The sequence below is a fragment of the Amblyraja radiata genome, chromosome 3, assembly GCF_010909765.2.
Source record: "Amblyraja radiata isolate CabotCenter1 chromosome 3, sAmbRad1.1.pri, whole genome shotgun sequence".
Lineage (NCBI taxonomy): Eukaryota > Metazoa > Chordata > Chondrichthyes > Rajiformes > Rajidae > Amblyraja > Amblyraja radiata.
In genome coordinates, this window is record NC_045958.1 from 50902619 (window position 1) to 50914709 (window position 12091).

Sequence of the window (12091 nt, forward strand, 5' to 3'; positions counted from 1 at the left end):
TGTGCAGACAGACTGTTGCATTTCTGACATTACAACTGTGACTATTTTTCAAAATTACTTCATTGGTTGCAAAATGTCCTTGGCAGACTCTTTTTTCCTCTCAATTTGTCTTTACCTCCTTTGCACTGTCGAAAGTGGACTGTGGTTAAGCTGTCCCATGTTTCTTCAACCTCTAGTGGCGTTTAATTACTCTGGTCAACCAGCATCTCCGTTTCTTGTGTTTAAGAAGGAACTGCAGATGCTGGAAAATCGAAGGTACACAAAAATGCTGGAGAAACTCAGCGGGCGCAGCAGCATCTATGGAGCGAAGGAAATAGGCAACGTTTCGAGCCGAAACCCTTCTTCAGACTCAGTTTCTTGTGTCTGAATTAATTCGCTGAGACTCGGAGCTGTGACACTACATCTCCCACAGTTCCCAACTCGCTGAGACGTGCATGCGTGGTGCGGGCTGTATGTCCTGTGTGTGCAAAGCGGCGAGACGGCAGTCAGACTCTCCCGTGGGCTCGGTTAGAAAAGGAGGCGGGTGGAAGAACATTTAAAGTTACCGGACTTTCGGACAGAACCAACTTCTCTTTGCTTTGCTTGGTGCGGTGAGCGAGGTCAGTCAGTTTCGAAGAGTTTTGAGGGAAGCCTGCAGTTTGGTAAAAGTTGTCGGTCTCTGCTGTTTTCCCAGTGTTGGAGCAGGGAGGCTTGTTTGTAGAATGGGAGTGAGAGCTTCCTATCGCTATATATACACGCACACCAGGCTAAATGCCCTTTAAATATAACTTGCACTTATGTTATGGGATTGTGTATATTTTGTAATACCTGTTCACCTTGCTTCATGTTTCGAGCAAGATACTGTTCTTATTCCTAGTTATTAAATGAGAAGTTTTTGTTGAGCAAAAAAAGATCATGTAAAAGTTTGTAAATTTATCAGATATTTTTTTTAAAAATTCAAATGCCTATCACTGTTTTGTTCTATTAGAATTTCACTGTTTTTTTTTTGGAGGGGGGGGAGGAGTAATATACATTCATGAGCTGGCAGCAAGTGTTTGATCCGCCTGGGAGAAGCCAGTTGATGTGGATGGCAACACGTCGGAATCACAAAGCAACAGCGATGACCCCCGAGTGCAGGGCTTTCTTCTCTTGTGCCGATACAGTCCTGGTGCAGGCGAAAGGCTTTACCTTGACCACAATCGTGGGGCGCTGTTGGTTTCTTTGTTAATTCCCCTAGGCTAGGTCTTATTTTCCGAGTGTCCTTTTTTTTTCTATCGTGGTACTTCTTCGTGATGTACATGTTGTTCAAAAGGAAAATGTGTAATATATTCAGCCAAGAGTTACAAAAAAACCTTAGAAAAGTATCCAAGTAACTGCTTTTACTTTGAGAGCGATTTGTTTCTGATACTTTTTGTTTAAAGATCTGTGGAAATGTGCCACCGTCTTTTGGGGTTTTGCTTTGATTTGGAGATATGTTTTATTGTCGAAAAGTCCAGTGCATGCCTGTGCCTTTTCACAACTTTGCTCCAAATCTTGAGTGACCGTGTCAATTCTGATCAAAAAAACGGTTTGGTGTACTTACTTTCTAACTTTTTCTTGTTAATAAGAGCTTTTCCGTTTAATGATACTGTCAAATTATTTGTCCTTTGAACGTTTATAAGTATTTTATTGGCGAGGTGCTACATACCCCTTCATTTTAACTAAATGATGGCGTTGCCTTGCAGGTTCTGCAGCTGTGCTTTTTGTTGTAGAGCTCACTGCAGGTGTTCGGAATAGATATTCCAGTCATCTACCACAGAGTGAAAGGGAAAGAAGTCTTGGTATTTTATAGGTCAGCTGATAAGATGCGTCGAGGAGCAAAGGTTTGGCCTGGTAAATAGGTGTTATCTGTGTAACTTGTGAAAAGCAAAGGCATAATTGTGTGGTTACTCTGCAGTCCACTGCACATACCTCCCTTGCATGTGGTTGAGTCCTTCAACAACCTAATATGATTTGATAAGATGAAACTTTTCTTGTTTGTAGTAAAAGTAAATATATTAAAATGGCAGAGGCTTAGTGGATATTGTCTGCATTGTTTAATTAGATTGCGGCTTTGTACCTACATCTGTTAGATATCGTGTATATATATACCTGCATTAGGTAAGGTCAAGACCAAGATAATTTGATTTAATACTTCAAAATTCAGCTGTTCATACGAGTCATAGTTATCTTGCTGTGAAAGGCCTCTTGAGTCTTAAATGGAACTGATTGAAACTTGCCTCCTGTATAGAGAACCGTGGAAACCATTATTTTATGTGTGGGTCCAACAACATCTAAAACTGAAGATACATGTTAATTTTAACTGTGGTGGTAGTAGTTGAGTACAGGTAATTAGACTTTTCTCCATTACAGAACTGGACCTAATGTCAGCAGGATTGCCCCAGACTCTGAATTTAATCTCCAATTTCTGGCTCGGTCGAGTAGTTTGGTGGCATAATTAGGATTATCCAAATGACTGAGTTATCAGAGTGTAGTACTTTTGGTCAGGCATGAATGATCTGTTCTAGTCATTTAGCTGGTTTCAATAGAGTCCCCAGCATGATTTGAAAATGCTAAACTTTTCCACCTAATAACATGGATATTTGTGAAGTGATTTAACAAGGTGAAATATCACTTGGGAGCTTCATCAAATGAAACCTGTTACTGAAATACCAGGAAATAGTTGGACAGATTTAGTCTAAGGTGGAGATTAAGGAATCTCTTGATGTTGTAATTTATCTCTTATCTCATGTGTTGCCTCATTTGCAATTCGTGGGAAGATACTGTTTGTAAATATCATGTTGTGTTTGTTTATTCATTTATTATATTGCCTTTGCAATTTTCTTCCTAGTCAATGGATTTCTGGATATTAAAATCGTGGAAAGTAGACAGTGCTCAAATATACATGGGCTGTGATTTTGAGGAATGGTGAAGCAGGTTCAAAGGGCCAGGTGGCCTAATCCTGCCACTAATTATGTTCTAGTATTTAATTTCATAGACTTGTAGGCATAATGAAGGCGGTCACTCTCAAACTTGTTTTGCCTTAACCTTGTGCCTGATCTGCAATTCCAAATGGCCGCCTTTTGTTCCATAACCTTAAAACCCTTATGGACACAATCTTTTGAACGATGTGAAAAAATTCAACTGAATACTCAATCCACAATCTGCTTGGGGAGATTTTTCCCTGTGCGTTTCCATTCATATAGTCCCTTCTTCAAGTTCCCTTTTCCGTGGTGTGGCCTGGTTCTGAAGTTATGCCCCTGGGTTAATCCTTAGGAAAAATGCGCATTGAATCTTTTTCATTTTAATGATGATAAATTAGATCAGTCCCTTTGAACCCAAGGTAATGTCTGTTAATGTTGTACCCCTCTGTCATTTAACAGTTTTTGTCCTCTTTTGCAAGATAAAATTCACTTAAACTGAAATGCAAGCCTACTTACATTTGATAGTTTAGCTGGTGAATACAACATGGTTATTGGGGCCATAAAGTGTTAATAAGCCTGGGATGTTGATGTTTTGCATTTGACAGTGGAACTGATGAAATCCATAATTTGTAGAAATTATTTTGTTACATGATTATTCTTACACCAGTAATTTCCACAGGAATTCCTAAACATAGTTCTAAAAGTCTGCCTGAGACAGCCCATCAGGAGAAACCCCCTGCACATTGTAGCTTTCGACTTTCACTTTTAATTAGCATTCCTGGATTCCTCTTTCAGCGTCATTTACTCCCAGGTGTAAAGTGCAAATTTAACAGAGCTCTGACCTTTGGTTGTGGAGGTTAGCCTGGGCTATGCTTGACTGTTTTATGTCTCTCTACCCAGAGCAGGGCACGTGTTCAAGATTGTAGAATGTAAATACATTTTCTCAGAATTCACTGACTGGTGCCCTGCATCTGTTAACAGCATCAGCTCCTTATGCCATGCAGGGAGGCACATCATCTTCCCTTGTTTCCACTCATCACATTAGGTTTTGTCTGTATTTAACTTGCTCTCTGCTTTTTTGACCAATTTGCATATTATTTTGTGAGTTCCCGCATCCTCCAAGATTAGTGCGTAAATTTAACCACGCTGCATTGAGTTTCTCGATTCAAATAATTTAACATACAATTATAAACTGTCATTGTAAAGTGTAGCTGCATAAAATGGTACATGTTTCCACTTGAATCTCAGTTTTTATTTACTCAGTTGCATCTGGCCATAATCTAATTTTTACTTGGATCTCTAGTTTTCTTCATATATTTTAGGTGTTGTTTCCCGGGATGCAGCACAGCAAGAACCATCTGTCATCCATCTTCCACTTCACTTGAAAAGAGAAAATAAAACTAGTTGAGGTAGACTTTTGCTGATTTTATGGGTTATGGGCAAAAGGCAAGAGAATAAGGTTGAGCGTGAAAGATAGATCAATGGTGGAGTAGACTTGATGGGTTGAATGGCCTAATTCAGCTCCTATGACTTATGGATGGATCTGAATTACATGCTGCTCATTAATTTTGAGCAGGTAATCAAGTTCTTCAACTTTGCTCTGTTTAAAATTATGTAAAACCAATAACGACATAAATCCCACCTCTGCGTTTTCTTTATGTATATGTGCACTGTATTTGTTGGTTTCTGATGCACCAGTAAAGGCCCTGTCCCACTTCCCGAGTTACTCATGAACTCTCCCGAGTTTTCCCCATGATTCGAACTCTGAGAATTACGGTACTAGCCGTTCATAGGTACTCGGGGCTACTTTTTTAACTGGTGGACATTTTTCAACATGTGGAAAAAACGTCCCGACTTACCTGATGCCCCGAGTTCCTACATCTGGCATTACGAGCCGCTACGAAACATCTACGGACTCCTATGGGCTCGCTACCGACATTACCCGACATTCCCCGAGTTCAAATCAAGGGGAAAACTCTGGAGAGTTTGTGAGTAACTCAGGAAAGTGGGACAGGGCCTTAACTCTGCACTGTCCAGTGATTCCTTGCCATCTTCCCCACCACCACTCTCCCACTTCACACAGCCACAATTTGGGAACAGTTGCATCCATCTATTCCTTAATTTGTTGTATTTTGTTTTACTACAATCTTGATATTTTGCTTAGATTCCCCCCCCCCCCCCCCCCCCCTATATAAATGCCGTTGATTCCATGTGTTACATTACCATTCTTTCAACCATTTGTTATGCTATTTGTGCGTTGTATGCCTGCTATATTCCCGACTGGTCAATTGATTATTTTAAGGTTTGTTCTTCATAAATTGATGTGGGAACAAATGCAACTGTATACATGAAGTATATTTCTTCAGTTTACAACAATTGCTGTGATACATTTATTTTTTTGCAATACGTATTGTTAGAGTCTGCAAGTTATGTGCAGCTGGGTCAACAGGATCACTATGTAGGCATGATGAATTAATTAACAGCTTGAAAATATTACATCCAGAATAAATTAAATCAATGGATAAATTCCTTGGCAGATTATTTTAAAGATCTTGATTTCCACATGTGTGCATTGGACACTGACAAAGATTTCTTTTCAAATTGGGAAGTAAATTAACTTAGCCATGAGGGATTCTGTATTGAAATGTTTCTGGAGTTACTAACTTTTTTAGTCCACTTTCTCGTAGGAACACTTGTACACTGTCTTTTTCCCAAGATCCAAGTGACATTGTCTGATATGTTAACATAATTTTAAATGACAAGTGCCCAGCACCTATGGTGTCGTAATTTAAGCATTAACCTGGGAGAAGGTAAACAAAATCAGAGCAAAATCAGACTGAAATAGGGTCCTGACACGAAACATCAACTGTCCATGTTCTCCAGAAAGGCTCTCTAACCAATGGAATTACTCCAGCACCTTTTTGTTTTTTTTTGTAAACCACCATCTTCCATTCCAATTGTCTGCATTTTGCATTGAGAGTGTGCTTTTATTTAATTTAAGAACTGTATAAGATCAATTTGATTCCAGGGGTGCTCCAAGCAGTCCATCTTTAGCTGTTGATTGCAGTAAAATCATGATATTGTGTAACATGCAATTTACACAATATTACATTGCAAGTGTTTTTTGCAGGAAGTACATGTTAAAGATTAATGGAGGCTTGCCGTTGCGTTTTTTCGATTGTACAGGTAAAAATGTGAGCATAAACGTGATACTCCCAATGTCGTGAATCTGAATTGCAATTAAGACAATTTTACAACTGGTATTAGTTTGAATTTGAGAGCTCATTAATACATCAAAGAATAGAATTAAACTGTAAATGTCCTTAAACTATAGATTACCGTCTTTGCCGTGAACATGAAAGTAGTTTCATTTCCTTATAGAAACATAGAAACATAGAAATTAGGTGCAGGAGTAGGCCATTCGGCCCTTCGAGCCTGCACCGCCATTCAATATGATCATGGCTGATCATCCAACTCAGTATCCCGTACCTGCCTTCTCTCCATACCCTCTGATCCCCTTAGCCACAAGGGCCACATCTAACTCCCTCTTAAATATAGCCAATGAACTGGCCTCGACTACCCTCTGTGGCAGAGAGTTCCAGAGATTCACCACTCTCTGTGTGAAAAAAGTTCTTCTCATCTCGGTTTTAAAGGATTTCCCCCTTATCCTTAAGCTGTAACCCCTTGTCCTGGACTTCCCCAACATCGGGAGCAATCTTCCTGCATCTAGCCTGTCCAACCCCTTAAGAATTTTATAAGTTTCTATAAGATCCCCTCTCAATCTCCTAAATTCTAGAGAGTATAAACCAAGTCTATCCAGTCTTTCTTCATAAGACAGTCCTGACATCCCAGGAATCATGGAAAATATTGGAATTATACCATGAATTGCAATGACACACCATCAAATATTTAACTGTGCAGAATCAAACTGCAAGTCGATCATATTACAAATTTGGGCAGGGGGCAGCTTGGAATCAACACGCATCTTGGTAATACGTCCATTTGACTCTTTGGATGTCTGTGTTATAATAGCTGGGGTTGGTTTTATCGATATCATCCAGTGATTCTGGGTTATCCTTTAGAACAAAAGTTTTTGTACTTTCACCAACCAAATATGTCAGATTTTGGCATGGTCAACAATTAAGCCAGAATCTGGGGGAATAAATGTGGAAAGCACAGTGATGTTCATACGTCATAGGAGCAGAATAAGGCCATTCAGCCCGTCAAACACTCATCCTACGTTAACTCAGTCATCCCTGGGATCATTCTCACACACTTCCTTTGTACCCTCACCAATGCCAGCATATCCTTCCTTTGATATGGGGCCCAAACTGCTCATGTTGGCTGTAGCTGCAACACCAGGACTGATCCCACTGCTAGCCACATCTATCCAACCACCACTTTCTGTTTTCCGCAGAGGCCGTTCCCTCCGCAACTCCCTGATCAACTCATCCATTCCCACCCAAACCACCCCTCCCCAGGTACTTTCCCCTGCAACCGTAGGAGATGCAACACCTGTCCCTTTACCTCCCCCCTCGACTCCGTCCAAGGACCCCAACAGCCTTTTCAGGTGAGGCAGAGGTTCACTTGCACCTCCAACCTCATCTACTGGTGTCGTACTTCCAGGTGTCGACTCCTGTACATCGGCAAGACCAAGCGCAGGCTCGGCAATCTTTTCGCTGAACAACACCGCTCAGTCCGTCTTAACCTACCTGATCTCCCGGTTGCTCAGTACTTTAACTCCCCCTCCCATTCCCGATCTGACCTTTCTGTCCTGGGCCTCCTTTGCCAGAGCAAATTGGAGGAACCACCTCGAATTTCGCTTGGGTAGCTTGCACCCCAGCGGTATGAACATTGATTTTACTAACTTCAACTTCAACTTGCTTTCCCTCTCTCTCTCTCTCTCTCTCCATCCCTTCCCAGTTCTCCCACCAGTCTTGCTGTCTCCGACTACATTCTATCTTTGTCCCGCCCACTCTCCTGACATCAGTCTGAAGGGTCTCAACCCGAAATGTCACCCATTCCTTCTCTCCAGAGATGCTGCCTGTCCTGCTGAGTTACTCCAGCATTTTGTGTTTATCTTTGGTTTAAACCAGCATCTGCAGTTCCTTTCCTACACGTCTTATGGATGTTATTTGTCCAGTTTCTTTACTCAAAATTGCATTTCGGAACTTATTGGTTTGGAATTGATAACGTATTCATATTTTTTTAACCTGTTCAGGTTTTGGAAAAGCAAACAATTGCTGTTCAAAATTAAACCACTAATCAAACCTTTTGCTCTTGGGAAAAATTACCAGGAATTCAAATTTACAGGTTTGTATTTTGGAGTTCAGAAAAACCTCAATCCACTTCGCTTGCAGTGTAAAGTTTGAAAATGGCCTTAATTTTCTCACTATGAAGTTGGCTAGTACTGAACTTGCAAAAAAATTAATTAGTGAGCTTGTTACTCTTGATTGTGAATGAAGTATACAGTTGAGCTTGAAAGGTGCCCTTTGTGAACAACCAGAAGGAAGGAACTGCAGGTTTTAAGCCGAAGAACGGTTTCGACCCGAAACATCTCCTGTTCCTTTTCTCCAGACATGCTGCCTGACCCGCTGAGTTACCCCAGTTCTTTTGTGTCGACCAGATATGGTGTATTTTACATGAATGATGAAATGAGGGAGTGTTCCATTCTTCAGTGTAAATTTCATTCCAGAGTAATGGGACGAAAAGAAACAAACACCACACTATGAAGAATTTGCCAGTATGCCAATCATTTATGGGTTTAAATTAAATGCTGCTTAAACATGAACTATCCTTTCATCCATTTATGGTATGTTAATGTTTTAGCCCTTTAATGTCCAAATGCAAGTTTAGTGCAATTAAAATAAAAGAGGTTTAACATTTTTCTGTGGGCTTGGAATGATCCTACATAGATCTCTTTCAAGTCACCCACAAAGCTTTCCTTCACTAGTACTTCAATTGAAGAGAACATATTTGGCCACCTGTATGCACTTGAAAGGGAAGAATATGAATTGCGCTGATTGAAAAGCTATTGGGCAACATCAGTGCCTGAATACATAATGCATCATATGAATTATTTTTAGTTTACTGGGTAAATGGCAATGTTGGGATCAGTAGTGTTTTGCAAGTAAATCTGTTGTACATTCATTGGTAAACTCCATGAAATAAGCCAGTTGCATTAACTTGTACCATTAACCTGTTTTTTTTCATTTTACAGAACTCTGTGTAACATTGAATATTCATAAATGTGCACAAAAGTTACATTTTTAAAGAATTTTAACTGATTTAATGAAGATAAATATTTTGAGATATTTGTTCACTTCCAATGTCGCCTAAAGAGAATTTGATTAATCCTTGTAAGCATTGAGATTTGTTGTTCAAAATGTAGTGGTTACAGATTTAATCAATTCCACGAGTTCTATTGTCAACAAGAAAGGCCCAATAAAAATGAAGAATTTGTATTTAATATATTTGGAATTCGGATAGGCAGTCTGCATTTTGATCTTTAGTTTTGAAATTCATTTAAAGTGATTTGATCCACCTTTATAGACAATAGGTGCAGGAGTAGGCCATTTGGCCCTTCGAGCCAGCACCGCCATTCAATGTGACCATGGCTGATCATCCCCAATCAGTACCCTGTTCCTGCCTTCTCCCCATATCCCCTGACTCCGCTATCTTTAAGAGCCCTATCTAGCTCTCTCTTGAAAGTATCCAGAAAACCAGCCTCCACCGCCCTCTGAGGCAGAGAATTCCACAGACTCACAACTCTCTGGGAGAAAAAGTGTTTCCTCGTCTCCGTTCTAAATGGCTTGCCCCTTATTCTTAAACTGTGGCCCCTGGTTCTGGACTCCCCCAACATCGGGAACATGTTTACTGCCTCTAGCGTATCTAAACCCTTAACAATCTTATATGTTTCAACAAGAACCCCTCTCATCCTTCTAAACTCCAGAGTATACAAGCCCAGTCGCTCCATTCTCTCAGCATATGACAGCTCCGCCATTCCGGGAATTAACCTTGTAAACCTACGCTGCACTCCCTCAGTAGCAAGAACGTCCTTCCTCAAATGAGGGGACCAAAACTGTACACAATACTCCAGGTGTGGTCTCACTGGGGCCCTGTACAGTCAGAAGGACCTCTTTGCTCCTATACTCGACTCATCTTGTTATAAAGGCCAACATGCCATTCGCTTTCTTTACTGCCTGCTGTACCTGCATGCTTACATTCATAGGCTGATGAACAAGGACCCCCAGATCCCGTTGTACTTCCCCCTTTTCCCAACTTGACGCCATTTAGATAGTAATCTGCCTTCCAGTTTTTGATACCGAAGTGGATAACCTCACATTTATCCACATTAAACTTCATCTGCCATGCATCTGCACACGCCCCAAACCTGTCCAAGTCACCCTGCATTCTCATAGCATCCTCCTCACAGTTCACCTGCCACCCAGCTTTGTGTCACCCAAATTTGCTAATGTTACTTTGAATCCCTTCATCCAAATCATTGATGTATATTGTAAATAGCTGCGGTCCCAGCACCGAGCCTTGCGGTACCCCACTAGTACTGGTTTAAAGAAAATTGATTCAATCTGTTAACCTATTCAGTGAGTCTGCTTTGACCAAGCTAGTGAAGATACACAGATTGGCTACCATTTTCTCCAACTTTTGTGTGTGGGAATCTGCGTTAGACTTTTTAATTTTTGATTTCTAATCTTTTTGGAAGACATGGGTGAAATGTCATCATCTTTTTCAATGTGATGAATAGCACTTTGCTTTCCACCCATAAGGACACACTGTACCAAAATACCCTGAAGCCCAGACTGATTTTTAGAACTTTTGCTGTTCAGTCCTTTTCATAAGTGACACATACATTTCATTGACACTAAGGGAATGTATTGTATTTCAAATACCTTGTATCCATTTCTTGAGAAATGCTTACTTTCCAATTGCAAAATTGGAAATGTCCTGTAGATGCCTCATCAATGATTTATACCAGCTGCTGCATTTGCTGCAAGCAATCTTGCAAATTAACAAGTAACATGTCTCCATTAAGCAGGCAGGAAGCAACTGGCAACCAGCACATTGGTGTCCACAAGAGCAACCAGAGTCCCAGGCCTTCAACTCCCAAGAGGAAAGTGTGGACTTGCTGAGACCAAGCATATGGCTGCTGCTGAAATGCTGATAGCTGAATGTGGGGGATAGTGGGTTTGGAGAGGACAATTGTACTCTGAGCCCCGACCCATTCTTAAAATATCAATTTCTGATAGAAGAACAGAGGAAGGAAAAGTTGTTTTAATACAGCTTTAGAAGTACATCAATGTAACTTTGTTTAATAAAGAATTAAGGAATCCCATTGCAATATCATTATGATATGAACATTCAGTAATTAATTTGGCAGAAATGTGTTTTCTAAATTGAATAACCAATTCTGCATTATTTGTGCTGTCCTGTTCAGTACATCATTGTGTAGTGTCTTTTCACTGAGATTTTTAATTTAGATTATTTACGCATTGGTTTCCTTTACTTTGGATTTTTGTATTGTATGCCTCGGTTTGATCAAGATTGTAACAAAATCAAACGCCTCCACTTGACATGTTGTTGGTTTGTTTATTTCAGTAAAGATACATAAATGTCCACATCAACTTATTTTACAGGTAGAATGTGTGTGAAATGTGACAGTCAAGAATATTGGCTACTTAGCATATTGCACTTTAAGAAAACTTAAAGTGCAAAATGTTTCTCTCACATTTAAACGCATTGGGTTTGTTGAAAATGTATTGTATTACTGTGTGACATATAAAACAAAATAGTGAAGTAAGTATGTGCATTAATAGGAGGAATGTTCAACTTCCTGGAAACTGGAAAATCTGCTGGTGCGGCATTACAAAGATCACAATAGTACTAGGTTGTTTTTTTTAAACTGGAAATGGATCAATGAAGGTGGGGGCAGAAAGGGAAGATGTCCAATGCTAGAACTCTGAGATGGAACAGGACCACTGTGGAAATTTGAAACAAAAGGCTGGCCTGGATAGCATCTTTGAAGTGAGAAAATAACAGTTTTTGCCTTCATGACCTGGTCAGTTATGAAACACATTGGAAAGGCTTGTGATATAAATTCTTAAATTCAATACATTCTGAAAGTTGTAATTTGTTAGTTGAAAAATGAGAGT

General features: G+C 40.1%; 1 protein-coding gene across 4 annotated transcripts in view; it reads left to right on the forward strand.

Moving 5' to 3' along the window:
• The first annotated feature begins 441 nt into the window (after nt 1–441).
• kank1 (KN motif and ankyrin repeat domains 1) overlaps nt 442–12091 on the forward strand; it is a 259966-nt gene continuing 248316 nt past the window's right edge. For all 4 annotated transcript variants that reach the window (XM_033017791.1, XM_033017787.1, XM_033017790.1 and 1 more), the window contains exon 1: nt 442–599. The gene's annotated coding sequence lies outside the window, so the exon portion shown is untranslated. The remainder of the gene's footprint in view (nt 600–12091) is intronic.